Source organism: Fundulus heteroclitus, chromosome 21 (genome assembly GCF_011125445.2).
Source record: "Fundulus heteroclitus isolate FHET01 chromosome 21, MU-UCD_Fhet_4.1, whole genome shotgun sequence".
Classification (NCBI taxonomy): Eukaryota; Metazoa; Chordata; class Actinopteri; order Cyprinodontiformes; family Fundulidae; genus Fundulus; species Fundulus heteroclitus.
This window is the reverse complement of record NC_046381.1, coordinates 20,425,982-20,441,027: the sequence shown is the minus strand read 5'-3', so window position 1 is coordinate 20,441,027 and position 15,046 is coordinate 20,425,982. Positions and strand designations below refer to the sequence as shown.

The 15,046-nt window shown below is 44.9% G+C and overlaps 1 protein-coding gene and 1 long non-coding RNA gene across 5 annotated transcripts in view; one reads left to right on the top strand and one right to left on the bottom strand.

The window, feature by feature from the left end:
* Window positions 1-792: 792 nt before the first annotated feature.
* LOC118556741 lies at window positions 793-8,454 on the bottom strand. Its single transcript, XR_004927323.1, has 2 exons — window positions 5,441-8,454; window positions 793-1,412 (listed from the first exon to the last, which is right to left on the bottom strand). It is a non-coding gene; the product is annotated as an uncharacterized LOC118556741 (long non-coding RNA).
* Window positions 4,525-15,046, top strand: part of zfhx4 (zinc finger homeobox 4) — a 95,233-nt gene continuing 84,711 nt past the window's right edge. For 2 of the 4 annotated variants that reach the window (XM_036124895.1, XM_012863886.3), the window contains exon 1: window positions 8,482-8,730. The gene's annotated coding sequence lies outside the window, so the exon portion shown is untranslated. Of the gene's footprint in view, window positions 4,785-4,855; window positions 4,874-8,481; window positions 8,731-15,046 lie in introns of those variants that run through there. The other 2 variants (XM_021317190.2, XM_036124894.1) reach the window with 2 other exon arrangements.

The following is a 15,046-nucleotide window of genomic DNA, read 5'->3' as shown; positions in this document are numbered from 1 at the left end:
TATTCTGTTTGGTTTTGGGTTTTTAGGCCAGACATGCTATTAGAAAAGAGATTTATTTGAACAGAGCGATAAAGTTTATTTTGGAGTTTCCACAACGTTATACTTTTTTTAGCCCCCCCTGTCATACCATCCATGCGCATGAACAGTTAAAACGACGTTGTGCGTGTGTGTGTTTGTGTTTCATAATCTCAAATCTCACTGTAGGGCGTCTTAAAAGGATTTGTCATTCTCAGCTCAGCCTGATTGTGAATTACATGTATTTTTAGGCACCTTTTTTTATCCCTTTGTGAACTCAGCCGCAATTGAGGTCAAGCCACACATACACCCCCTCACACACATAAACAAATGCGCACACACACACACTTTTCTGAGAAAAAAAAGGACACAGAGCTTTCAGAACAAATCACTGTTGAACTACCCTGTGTAGACCGTTTCTGACATTTTGTTTGGGAGAAGTAGCATTTAATTGAAGGGAGGAGCGATATGGATGGCAGTTATGCAACCGAGGGAAAAAGTCTACATTTCAACCCAAATTGAAAACATAACAGAGTTCTGTGTTCGTGTGGCTGTGCTCTTTGGTTGATGTGGGTGCGCGCGATATAAACGTGATGCCATGTTTTCCTTAGAACGGGTTCAGATTCATGGGTCCACGCTGTCCAAAAGCAGATGTTGACACTAATCAATCGCGTACTGTCTCGTAGCAAACCTGTTTTTTTTTTTGTTTTTTTTAGATTTTCAAATAAATGTACGTTTTTAGTGGCGTAATTAGTATTGTGTTAATTAATAACCAAATATTTTGATATCTTTATTGAATAAATTGTGAAATATTCATCTTGCACGGTGCCTTTTTCATTAGGCAAATTGCTGCGCTGTTAGCGTTTTTGATAATAAATCCTATAGCTGGCTCCCTGTACGTAGAACGGGTTTCATATTGCCATCTAACTCAGTCAGGTCAGAGGTCAGAATCACATGAGCACAGGAGAGCCTGGAGAACAGTCTTTTGCTCACAGGCACTTGGGTGTTCGCAGATATGTGCTGCTTGAACTCGGGTCACCCGGTTTAATGATGTTACTGGGAGAGGAGACTGAAGGGCCCTCTTAAGGACCCTTCTAATGCAGCAATGAAGCCAACTAGCATCTTTCAGGGTCACTGTACATCACAGGAAAAAAACAAAATAAAAAAACAAAAGACGCCTCCCTCCTCCTTTTTGGATTCTCTTCTTTCTTTTGCACATCCCTCCAGTCGCTGCCATGTCTGTTCGCCCCCTGAACCGTGCGCGTTTACGCGCTGGCCATTGCGCCTTAGGATGACTTAGCCGGCTTGTCGGAGGATGATGGCGTCCAGGCAGGGGACGCACTCCACAAGCTTCCAGCTGACAGCACTGTTTGGTGGAAAATATCTGTGCTAGGTGCCTGCAACACAAAAAAAAGAGTGGTGAAACGGTTAATTTAGTCAGTGATTTACAAAAGTATGTGTGTAGAAATTAAACCAATCCTTTGCCATATTTCAAAGCATGTATATTAGCCCAAATAGAGTTGTATCAGTAATATTTTTTTAAATCTTATTTTTACTATTATTATTATTAAAACATTAATGTCAGAAAAAGCTATAATATTTCCCACATATCCACTGTATCACACAAGTCTTGTACAAAAAAAAAAAAAAAAAATAGTCTGTATGAGGGGGCTTCTGGCGTTTTCACCCGAGGTGTCAAGATGTCAATCTGTTGCCATGGAGCTGACTTCTCGGTGCTGACCGGGTTATTTGCCGTGTTGGGACGGCCGATTGGGTGTCAGAGAAAAGCCAAGGCGGTTGGGAGGGGAGGCTTTGGTGGTGAGGGAGGGTGGGCCCCGATCGGTGGATGATGGGCTGGAAAGGTGGAGGGGTGACGGTCCCCAGGAGAGGTAGAGCCGAGGGGTGGGGGGGGGGGGACTACTGGAGGTCTAAAAAGGACCTCTCGGACCACTAAATTAACACGTTCCTTCAAGCTGACGTGAAGAGAGGACTTTAATAAGCCATGTGAGGACATATAGTACAGAGCTCTCACGTTCATTAGGCCATTACCAGAAGGCCTGAACTGAACATGCTCTTCAATTCTAAATTATTATTATTATTATTATTATTATTATTATTATTATTATTATTATTATTATTATTATTATTATTATTATTATCATATTTGATTTTATTATTGTATTATTACTATTTTATGTCATAATCATAATATTTATTTATCTGTAATTATTTCCTGTAGTATTTCTTTAGATTTTTTTTTACATTTAGTTTTGTTGTTGGAGAAACAACTATTGATTCTATCCTCCTCAGCCTTAAAATACAAATCCGTGTGAATCTGATTAATAAGTAATAAAATTAGCCATTAAAAAGGGGCCTCGACCAGATCTGCGTCGGGACATCGTGACACGGCCGTATTCGGGGGGGTCCTTTTTTTGTATTTTTTTGTATTCCTTTGTCCATGTATGGAAGGCATTCACCGGACGCGTGTCTATTAAATAGAGTTCAACAATGAAAAAGATCGGAGGACCAAAGGGGCAAGTGGGAGGAGGGCAGCGGGGCGAGGTGGGACTGAATGGGAAGTGTGTGCTGCGTCAGAAGCGCGGGTGTGCTCGGTTAGTGTGGATTTCCTCTCGTCTGAGCGACCCGAAAATGTGGGGCGACCCAGACTCTCTTGCCATGTCATCCTTCTCCTCCTCTCTGGTTTCTCCTGCTTCCTGCTTCTCCTTCCACACTTGCTCTTCCTCAGAGGCAGTTGGTAGCAGCGCAGCAGCTGTATCACGGCCAACTTTGCCCCGCCTGCGTCTCTGGAAAGAGTTTACAGTGGTGTGTGCGTGTGCGTGCGCGTGTGTGTGTGTGTGTGTGTGTGTGGGGGGGGGGGGGTCACGATTTGCTCTTATCAAATAAACACAGTGGCACCGGCAGACCCACCTCCCTTCACCTTCACCCCACTTTCCTCTGTCTCCTAATCTCAAGAACCCCCCCCCCCCCACCCACCCACCCAAACACACACCCAAACACACACCACCACCCACCCCACACATCCCTCTCCTCCTCCCCATGGCTGCACCCCACCTCTTCTCCTGCTCGAGAGCCCCAGCAGCTGTGGTCCCATGTAAATTTTACATGATTGCCACCTCCTTCTTTTACCCCTCTGCTTGCCCTGACCCCCTCCACCCCAACCCACCCCCACCCCCACCCCCTCTGCCCCACCTCATCCCAATCCTCCCCATATCATATTGCATATTAATGCACAGTTTATGCAACAGCTCATCTGACGGTGCGCACCGGCTGTCATGTCCGTGGCTCTGGCTGGAGGGGTGGGGTGGGGTGGGGCGGGGGTGAGGGGGTGGGGGGGGGGAGAATTTGCATTTGTGATTACAGCGCCTGAAGTGGTTGATTGTTCCGCGCGCAGGTTATGCGCCGTTGAAATGCGATATTCGGCGGAAGATGCGTATGGGTGGAGGAGTGAGGAGGGGGCGGGTGAGGGTGGGGGTCCCCTTGACCCTTGAAATGCGAATTAATCCCGTGTGGCCCGGATTGATTGGGACGCTTTTTTTCCCCCTTCTTCTTCTTCTTCTTCTTCTAATTGTTGTCATCAGGAGCTGCGCTATCGCGGTGCATCTGGAAGCACTTTGACATGCAGGTCATGGGGGGGTGTTGAAGTACCTCTTAAAAGAGCCACACTGTTGAATTGCATCTTGTTTATTTTTAATACTTGCCAAATTATTTCCAATTAGTGAACACACGTCTGAACACAGGTTTCACTTGCAGCACCCGCAGCTCAACAAAGCATTTCGGAATCAATAACAACAACAAACACAACAAAAAAACGGGGTCAAAATGTAATCATATCAGACCCCATTTCTCTAAGATGGGTTCATTTTTGGGGGGGTCCTTGATGTGAAAATATTGGAGGGGTCCTGCTCTTGGACTGATGTAAAGGTCTACTTTGAGAGTATTTGTTTTTAACCCCCCCCCCCCCTCTAGCTCTCCGTCTCTCCCTTTAAAACGGAGCGGAAGAGTGGGCTGATACCGGTCTCATGTTGCGTATGGATTTTCGTTTATATAATCGATCGAAATGACCCAATACATTGATTTTGGGTTCAGTGTTTTACAAACAAGCGTTTATGGGTCTCGATTTTATGTTAGGGGATGATTCCACTGTGACAACGACAAGCAGAAGGAAAGAGACAGAGATAGAGAAAGAGAGAGAGAGAGAGAGGGGGGGGGGGGGGTTCTAAATAAATGACCTAAATACAAACAAATAAATATCTATTGTTTCGTTTATAAAGACAATCTAAAATGTAACTCTGAAAGGGAGGGGAGTGAAAAAGAAGAAAGGAAGGGGAAACAGAGAAAAAAGACAATATTGTGCTGCCTTTCTCCTTAATCAAATAAAGTGGTGTAAAAAAAAAAAAGCGCGCGCGCGCACACACACACACACACATACACACACACACACCCAGACACACACACACACAAAAGCATTTCCTTCCCTCTGAATTTCTCCTTGAATTATATGCCATCACTAGTGTGTGTGATTGCGGAATATTAAATTAAAGTGGGATAAGTCCGCACCGAGGCGGGCTGCGTCCAATCCGCAACTCATTTCCCCTGTTGTAGCACCGCATCACTGCGCTCCTCTCTTTTCAATGACAATGTGCCAAATCTGGGCATTTTGAAAACACTTTCCATATGCTATTATCGGATCGCTACTGAGCAAGAGAAAGACAGGAAAAAAAGGAAGGAAAACGGAATGCTTACCAAAGGTACCAAAGAGTCTGCATTTTTTTATATTGCTTCTTCTGTTTTTTTATTCCACTTTTTACTTTTTTGGGGGATTTAAAAAAAAAAAGAGGTAAGAAGAGGTACGTTTTGGAAGCTTTTTTTTTTAATGAAGGTTTATTTTTTGCGCAACGCTGCTGGATGGCTTTGAGACTCGGTGTGAAAATCTGGAGACACTTTACGTTAGGTCTGCGTTTGTTTTCATTGTTTTTTCCCCTCACTTTTGTCGTGTTTTATTGCTGAAAAGTCAAAGGTGGAAAGTCACTTATCTGTGGAGTGTCCCGTCCGTAGAAAGACAGTCTACCTCCGATAGATGCTTTTTTTCTAAATCCTTTTTTTATTCATTTAGAATTAAAGAAACGGTTTTGCAGCTGTGTGCTTTGAAAAGGAAACACTTTGTCTTTGCCTTTAGGGTAATTCTGCCAGGTTCTTGAAGATTGATTTGGCTTAGTTTTGAGGAGGGAGAGGATGGATTTTGCTCATCTTTGGGTGGATCTAGAGTTGAAAGAGTTACAGCTAACTTCTTGCCTGCTTTATGGGCCTATGCAATTTGGCGTTTGCTTTTTTCTTTTTTTTTTTTGCGTGTGTTCTTGCCGGGCGATCAGTGTGGCAGGTTGGCGATCGGAGCTGGAAATGTTACCGTGTTTCTGTGCGTTATTCCTGGCGATGCAGAGAGGGGTCAGCTCTGCAACCCCATGAGGGCGCCGACGCATAGGTCAAAAGCAAGATGGAAGCCCGACTGAACTTTAAGAGGGGGGAGTAAAAAAAAGAAAAGAAAAAGCTGTTTGTAGGGGACATATTCCAACTTAAAATAAGACAGCATAATTGTTTACATTTTTTTTTTAAAAAATCAACCTGAGCATCAATTGAGTTTTCTATCCGGATCTCAGAGAATATATTGATGGATCGACAATAGCTCCATCCCTTGGCATCTCCCGGTGTGTCAAACCAATATGGTAATGTCTCCGGACGATTCAAAGGTATTGATCTCCTGATGTGACAGAAGATCACTGAAGGTGTTCAGTGCTACGTTTTAAAAAAAAATCAATAGAAAAACAGGCGAGAAACACGTTTCCTTTTATTCTTTTCAGTAATTACACAAACACTAGAATAGTTTAGTTTTAATTCCCGTTGGCTTAAAAGGACGTTTTTATTCTTACACGGCACACTCGCGCGCACACATGCTGCCTCTACCTCTCTCCCCACCCTCTCTCTCTCTCTCTCCTTTACACACAAACACACACTCACCCTCTCTCTCTCTCACACACACACACTCACACACACACACACACACTCACAGATGAGGGAGTTTACTGATAAAATCTATAATTAATTGAGGATCGCGCTGATATGGAAATGGAGCAAAATATTAGTTAACGTGCCCCCATTGTCAAGCTGCGTCCGGAGAAAGAGCATCGTCTGCCGGGAGAGAGGGTGGGAGGAGACGGGGGAGGGTAAGGGGGTGATTTACAAAAAAAAAAAAAAAAAAAAAGAACGCAAGAGGTTAAGATAAGCGCTAGTCTATATCAGCCGTCTAAATCCGCTTTGCACTTTCTCATTTTCTCGGAGGAAACAAGCAAAAATAACAAACGCATCTCTGCAGAAAATGTGGACTGAGCGCACCAAGTTTATCACTAGAAAGTATGGGGAAAAGCACATCCCCTCCCAGAAATGTAGAAAAAAGCACACACAATCACTCCGATTTGTGTAAAGTCCTCCGTTTAGGTGATGTAAAGTCGCAAATTATATATCTAAAAAAAAAAAAAAAAGATCCTTTTTCCTGCAGCTTTGGGAAAGCGCACGCGAGGTCCCTGTGGACTCTTGTGCGCGTTTCGCTGCAGCAGCGGGGTCGACTCGACTCTCCAAGCCGTCAGTGAGCGACGCCTCCCAGGGCTGGCGGACTAGAAAAATCCCCCTGGAGGACAGGGAAGCAGCTGCAGCAGCAGCAGCAGCAGCAGCCACGGCAGCAGCAGCAGCAGCAAGCGCCTTGGATCCGGGTGGAAAGTGACGCCTCCGTTCATCACCTCGACCCACCCTCCCCTCTTTGTCAGAGACCTCTCTAAACCCAGAATAAACAGCCTGGGGTCGGGTCGGGCTCGGATCTGTTGGCTTCTTAAGGATCCAGTTGGTGTAAGTGCTGTGCAGTCAATGTGGCTTGCAAAGCAGACCCTAGCACTCCACTTGCCAGCAGCAGCAGCCTTATCATCACATCCCAAGTCCCGGCTCATGCAGTTCAATTCACCCCCAGCTTCGATTTTTTTTTCTTCCCCCATGAAGGCGAACAAGATCTCTTGATTTTCTCTTGCGTCTCAGAATGTGGAAAGTCTTCCTCTACAAACCCCCCAAAAAAAAGCCTCTGTGAAGGGACCCGATGGGGGGAACACAATAATCGGTTTGCATTGAAAAAGAAAATACGGTCAAATGAGCGGGTCACTTTGTGAGAACAGTAAATGTAAACCGGGCTTTGAACATGGAAGGGGATTTTTTTTTCTTTGGTGACCCTGTATTGGATCTTTTTCAATTTGACTCTATTGAACCCACACGGGGCCTCAGCGGTCCAGAAAAAGGGCAGAAGACGGCTTTCAGACATGGTGGATTACTGGGAAGCTCGGTGGCTTTGATTGTTTTATTTTTTTCTTTTCTTTTCTTTCAAGCTTTAATGTAGAATTTACACAACATCGTCACTTTTATAACACAAGAAGTGCATTTTTTTTTTTAGATTGAGGCATAACTCTAGAAAAAAACACGCGTTTTTGTAACGTATTCAGGTGTTGATGCGCGGTTACAGGCCAGTTTTACTGATTCGCTTTTTTCCTCCTGCCTTCACTCACATTATCCCTTTTATTTCAGGAGGGGGAAAAAAACGTCCGATTTCAGAAAATGCTATAAAGTCATTCAAGTAGGAACGTCTATAAGACTTTATTGTTATTTTATTTAAAAAGAAACCTTCACATGATCTACAAAGAAAAAAAAGAGCCAAACTCTCATCGTGCGCGTATAATTCACCTGTGGCGTCGTAATCAATAAAAATCAAGCTGATATGATGCACGACAAACAACACGCGCCAACTTTAAAGGCAATCTGTATTCTTAGAATTAAATAAACCTATTTAAAAAAAAGACGTGTTTTTAAAAGTTCGTCCTCAGAATAAAAGGGGGAAATGGACTTTTAGTATTAGGTGGTTATTATTAGTATTAGTGGGAGGCGATTGTCCATTGTTCTGCATGTGATTTGGCCCCTCAGAGAGAAACGGCAACAGAAGGGATTTTCAGAGCGCATGGACCTCTGCGGCCGCCAGGGCTCCGTGTGCGCGTCATTTGCAATGTGGAGACTGTTGATCAACTCACTAATTACACTTCTCTCCTCTCTCCCTCCCTCTCCGTCTCCTCTTTTTTTTTTTTTTTGCCCCCTCCCTCTCCCCTCTCTCTCTCCCCTCTCTCTCTCTCTCCCATTTCTCTCTCTCTCCCATTCGCCCTCTCTCTCTCTCTGTCTCTCTACCCATTCCCAGAGTGCATATCGGGAAATAGACACACAAAGACATGCGCACTCAACTTAATCAGCCATTTTTTTAAACAGGGCTAAAACGATAATAATTAGCAGAATAAAGACATATCGGATTTTCATTTCCTTTCCTCCGTTACCCCGACCTCCCGTCCAACGAGAGAAACTGCGAGGCAGCCCCCGTCGACACGTCGTTTCCACCGCCACCGGAACCAAAATAAGGGATAGCTCTTCAGAAACGCTTGTCATTTGTGATTTTTACCCCCTTTTTTTCTCCCCCCCATTATAAAGTTGGAGGATTATTGTAATTTTCCACGGTTTTTTTTTTGTTGTTGTTGTTGTCTCGTTTCGCAAGCCGCTGGATGTGACTGTTTTATAAAAGCCAGGAGCAGAGTGGAGCGGAGGTGACGCTTTTGGAGGGGGAAGAAAGTAAGTTTTTTTTTTTTTTTGCTCCTTTCCACCTCTCCCTTTAACTTTTATTGAGTAGTTTGAGGGTGCGTGTGTTTAAATTTAGGGGTCGGGTATCGATTATCTATCTGAGTGGAGGATCTTTGACACCAGGGTTGCCCGGATAACAGGTGCTGGGGGATTTTTTTTTTTTTTTTTTAGTCCATAACACAGAGGGGGATATGGTGATGTTAGCGCAACTCCGGCGCTTTGGCTACAGTGAAAACAAGCGACTGTCAGGTCCGGAGACGTCCTTTTACGCATCTGTTCGCGGTGGGGGAGATATACATGCAGAACACGACGCGTCTTTGGCAAAGTTTAACACGGATTTCAGTTCATTCCGAGTTGTGTGCGGATTCGGTGACAAAACGGGAAAAAAAAGCGGCAGCAGGCGAGGCGAGCGTCTGTGTGGCTTGGCAGTGCGGATATGGGTTGCCCTTTTTTCCTGGAGTCCGATCCCTACTCGGACATGTCCGCTTCCAGGGCGCCTTTCCGCTCGGTGTGTCCGGTCTCTCTCGCTTTCCCTCCCCGTACCGACCCATCACGAGTCTTTAACCCTCGCAGAGCCCGGTTGAAAGCCGCAGTTCGGATGCGCTGAGAGCCAGTTCTTGAAAACAGGGTCGGCTTTCACGCACCAGTCTCTCTCTCCCCAGACACGATCCTCTCTCATCTGCGGGAGCGCATTTCTTTTCAAAACGACCGCATTGAAATGTTTCTGTGTGTGTTGTTGTTGTTTTTGTTTTGTGTCGGAGAGTAGCGAGTAAAGCAGAATGCATTCGCTTACTCCACGCTGGTCTTAGAAAGCGGTGTGGGTTTTTTTTTTTTACCGGGGCTCGGGCAGCTGCGTCGCCTGGAAGGAGGGGAGCGATCGCTGGGCTGCTGATTGCACGGAGTCCCTTTAAAAGCAGGCAACTCCTGGCGCTCCTGCTTTGCCCAAACGTTGGCATCTGCAAAAATTAGACCCCGTCTTCAATCTACGCTGTTATTCTCACCAATAAATGAAAAAAAAAACACTTTTCTTTTAATTTATATCTTCATTTTTTTTTAAGTTTTGACATAAAACCAGTAGTTCCATGCGTATAATTTTCCTTTCATTATAATCCCAGAAGATGATGCGGATGCACCTTCTTTTGAAGTGTTGTTTAGTGATATTTATTTGGAGAGCAGGAGTAGAAATGCGGGATATCTGGTGTGTGTTTTTTGCGTCCTGGTGGCTGTTTCTGTGTGTGTGTGTGTGTGTGTGTGTTTTCGGTCTTAGGGGTGGACAGTGACACAGGGGTGGGGGGGAGGTCGGGGTGAGGGGGTGCGATCGATCCCAGAGGAGGTTAAAAAAAAAAAAACACCAGGGCCAAGGGGCCGGTCATCCTCCAGCCCGGGTATGCAACGGTGCAAAGAGAGTGTGTGTGTACGGAGAGACAGGGTAGTCGCTCCGGGTTAGCAGTGCGCTAATATGAGCGGCTCTATTTTTACAGGACTGCTTCTGTTGTCCTTTATGATTCTCAGTGTATTTTCATTTACCCCGAAGAATTGTATTCTTTTTTTAAAATCTGTTCAACATCGATTTTATATATATATATATATATATATATATATATATATATATATATATATATATATATATATATATGATGCATGTTGGGTTTCTTAAAGAATAAAATATTTTATTTAAAAAAGTAGCAATTAAATGTATATAAGAAGAATAAATAAGGTGTTTTAACACTGCTATTGAGGTGTTCTAACATAAGTATTATTATTACATTTTAGGGCTTAAAATGAATTAGCTCTACGTCTTATTTATTTTCATTTCATACATGATTTTTATTTATTTATTTTTTACGTTTATTATTGTTTTTTAATTTATTAAGCTAAGGGTTGATGTTCATTTGACAGGGTGGTTCTGTTGAGTCAGACGATCCAGCTGCATTCATTCGCACCAAAAGCCTTCATTCCAACCCCAAAACACGCAGCCCAGGCCCGAATTAAAAGGAATTAAAATTCCAATTATGAAACGAGTTGATCCTGTCTAATTGCAATGAATTTCATCAGTTCATGATGGTGTTGTCTCGCACTATATTATTCCATAATAAGAACATTTCAATCCCCCTCCCCTCCCCATTGCTTTGTTACTTTTATCCTTTGTGTTGCAAATATTTTTTAGTTTTTACTGTATAATTGCAGAATCCCGGGCCTCTTGTTTTTTTTTGTTTTTCTGTGCTGGGTGCACTTTCAAAGACTGATTGTGTGTCTCTCTTCTTGTTAGTTAAGCAAGTCGCAACATTCATTTGACCCATGGCAGAGGGAGGAATAAAACACACACACACACACACACACACATAGTGTAAAAGATGGGCAGACAGCCCTCGAAGGACAAAAGCTGTTGGCTTGAAAATGCTTCTTGATTATTAAAAGCTAATGCATTTTCAGCATTGCAGCTTTCATTAAGGGTGTGGATGGAGGGGGGCAAGAGGGATGAGAGGGTACTGGGAGGAGGAGGAGAGAGAGAGAGAGAAGGAGAGAGAGAGGAAGACAGGGGCTGAGTCTGTCCTATAACTCCTGGGTCTAAGACACATGCAGCTAGAAGATTGGCTCGGGCCTCTCCTAGGGGTCGACAATGTGTCATTTCCACCCGGCTAGATTGCCCTCTGCCTATCTGATATTAATGTGCAAATCAATATTTCAGGGATTAAATTTCCCTTCTTCATTTTTTATGGTTTCTACCTCAATAAGTCTCCCGTCTAATAGAGGAGGCTGGATGATTTAGAAGCCTTTGCTGCAGAAAGAGACAGAAAGAAATAGAGAGGAGCTTTGCAACAAGGCTATGGCTGCATTTTAATGTTCTTCTCTGTGGATCCCCCATAGGCCCTCGGTAAAGAGGGCTATATCGCCGCTTTACGGTGTAAAGACAGCCAATTTGACTAAAAAGGCAGAATAGGAAAATAGGAGCATGGTTGAATACTTAAGACGCTGTGGTAATCCGAGAAGCAGGTATTAGTAAAGGGGGAGCTTCTCCCCGCCTCGAAAAAAAAAAAAAAAAAAAAAAAAAAGACACACGCGGAGCTACATCCGAACCTGCATTACCAGCCGTCATGCTTCACTGAGCAGTATAGCTCACTACACGCTGGACTGCTGGAGCAATATCCTTTTTTTTTCTCCTTCTTCTTCTTCTTCTTCTTTATTTTTGCAGCCTTTTCGAAACAGGCAACCATCGACACCCATCGGGGAGATTTACTCTCCTGCATAATAACATCTGGCGTGCGCCTGTGATCGAAATGAATAACTCTGACACAATGACCTGCGTATGATTATCGGGGAAGGGAGGAGCATATTACCATAGCCATAATGCTGCATCTCATTGAGAGTCAGCTAAATGAGGTTGGACCTCCTGACTCCCAATAGACAATCATTAAGGGACAGTGCACACAGAGGCTTCTGTCTGGCAATAGGTGTGTGTGTGTGTGTGTGTGTGTGTCTGTGAGCGTGTGTTTATTTAATTTGTCTTGCTGTACCATCTGGTGCGTGCATAGCGCACACATGTGTCCGTGCATGTCCAGCAGGAGCGGCGCAGTGTGAATTTCCCCTCCATTCAGCCCAAACTCTCGCCCATTCACCCTCAGCGGCAGAGCAGCGTAGACTGTTTTAACATACCCTCGATAGGTAGAGTGTCAGCGATTGAAAGCAAGAAAAGAGAGGGAAAAATAGACAGAGGAAGAGGCACAAAAGACCTCTAATTGTAGCTCGACCGCTTGGCTTCCTCCCTGATTCACGGCCATTACAATGTGAAAAGCACAACCGCCTGTCCTCCATTATCAAAACGGCAGGCCTACACACTCTCACATCCATGCACACATGCTCCCTGGAGGGAATCATGTAGTTTTTTTTTTTGTCTTTTATCAATAGCTCGAACAACTGTTGTCATTCTTGGCACCTGCTTTCTTTGGTTTTAGTGTTGGACAAGTCCAGCATTGGCCTTACGTGAAAGATTTTTGTGCTTGAAATGACGGGGTGAAAATGTATTCCTCAGGTTTGGAGATGTGTACCTGCACTTGTTTTCGCAGTTGGGGTGAATTTGTCCGGTTTCTTTGATCCCTTCGTGTCTCTTAGATTTTCTTTTACGCAACATCCATAATGCGCGGGGTTTCAAAATGTGTACTTTTTGAGCGCAGAGGTATTCAAGATCTGAACCTTCGTGTGTGTGTGTGTGTTTGAGATGGTTGACGATGTGCAGCAGCAGTAGTGTCAGGGTCTTTTGGCCCAGGGAGGCCTGAACAGGGGAGAAGCTAAGAAGTTCACTGCAGCTCAGCATCATGTCTGAGAGAGAGAGGGGGGGGGGGCTTCCTGTGTCAGCCCTGGGGCACCACTACTAACACACAGTTTCTTTCTATCACACACACACACACACACATGCACAAGCAAAGCGCGGAGGAGGGTTAAAGACTTGGAACGAGATCAAGCCTGTGTGTGTAGCTCCCGGGGAGGGTACTTGTGAATATGCGAGTTTTAGTGTAATTAGCACTTAATTATATTAACATATGCAAATTGTCAGGCGGAGAGCTTGTACTGCCGGTGGGTATCGGCTGAGATACAAGTGCGTCTATTGTACCACGGCGGCAGAAAAGAGAATAATGGGTGTGTGTAAGGCAACGGGCCAGCAGCACGCAGCCAGCCCCCAAGTGCTAGCACCTAACCAAGCTAGATCATTTAAGTCTATGGATGGCCACTTTGCCAAATTTCATTAGTCGCCTCGACGACACTTCTAATTGTCCTGACTAATGTCCTTGTGTCTGACCTGTCATCGGTCGGGATGGGCGCAGTGCGCACCCGCCCAACGCAAAAAGTGGAAAAACTGCCTTATTGCCCAGATGAAACAAGGCCACAATGACTCCTGTTTACAGCATTCTGCTACTGGGAGCATTTGCATATTCAAAAACACTCGGTCTGCTCCGCGCGTGTGTTTTTGCATGTGTGCAGGCAAGTTTGTCTTGCATGTGGATGCAACATGCTGCGATGAGGGGGGGGCGAGGGGTGGGGACAACAGATCATTTGTGTGTCACATATGTAACTCACATACAGTCCGTGACGAGCGAGAAGAGCGTGGGGCTGGCGTAGCCCCGGGTGGCAGTGTAGCTGAATTTGTTTTACGACGATTGTACAAAGCTGAGATTCTGGCGAAGGTGGCTTGGGACAGATGGAGCCACGGGGAGGAAGTTTGCCAGCGAAACTTCCGGCCCCTCTCTTCAGTTCATCTAAATATCTAATTGCGACACGTTTAAAGCCATACCCCCGACCGAGCAGCCTGACTTCCTTCTATCGGGGTGGGGTGGACAAACATTTAATGCGCTCTGTTTCCTGAACAGCCAAAAGGTGGATAGAGACCGGACCTAGTTGGTGCTACTAGTACTCGCATGCTAATCCTGTTTTTTGACAGGAACGTAAACTGATATAATTGCTTTTCAGAGGTAGGAACGGCAGTTTATACAAGTGTGAAAGCACGGGGAAGGGGATTAGCATTATTTTGCATAATGCTGGGCAGGCGCTGAATGGGGCATTGAACGCTTGACTGGGTGACAGAGATGAAAGAGAGATGAAATGTTCTACCCCTGTGCTCTCTCTCTCTCTCTCTCTCTCTCTCTCTCTCTCTCTCTCTCTCTCTCTCTCTCTCTCTCTCTCTCTCTCTCCCTCTCTCCCCTCTCAGCCTGCCCCCCCCGTCTCCCAGGCTGCTACCAGTACTCCACTGTCTGTGCTGGGGAACACCCCGGAAAAACAAGACCAGTGTTTTCAGGTGTTTGTTCAGACGCCAGCAGACGGAAGTTGTCATGTGGAGCAATATGTATGATAATAGAGTAACAATGGAGACTGGTAAAATCCCTAAGCTTCCATATATATACTAAACTGGATCCCTAAAGCACTGGAGTGTACAATTATGTAGTAGATGGTCGTGGCTCAGGTAGTATTTACATGGAAGGAAGGGAGCGGCTTTTCGTGGATCAAATCAAACTACACTCCTCTTGCGTTTTCCTTTATTGAGATGTTTGCGGAGGATTTGGTGGGATATCATCCGGACTGAGGCAACTGTGAAATTTTGAAGCAGGTGTGCTATATGCGGTCGGCAGCGCGTGTGTGTTTGAGCACGGAAGGAGCGCCTAGGGTGGTGACACGGCTTAAAATCGCCAACCATGACTTCCATATGACCAAGCTCGACATTGCAAGTAATTTATGATCAACCGTCTTCTTCTGGAGTATGGAAATCATCCAGGGTTAAGGGAGGGGCACGAGGTTAGACGGTGGAGAACATGAGCCG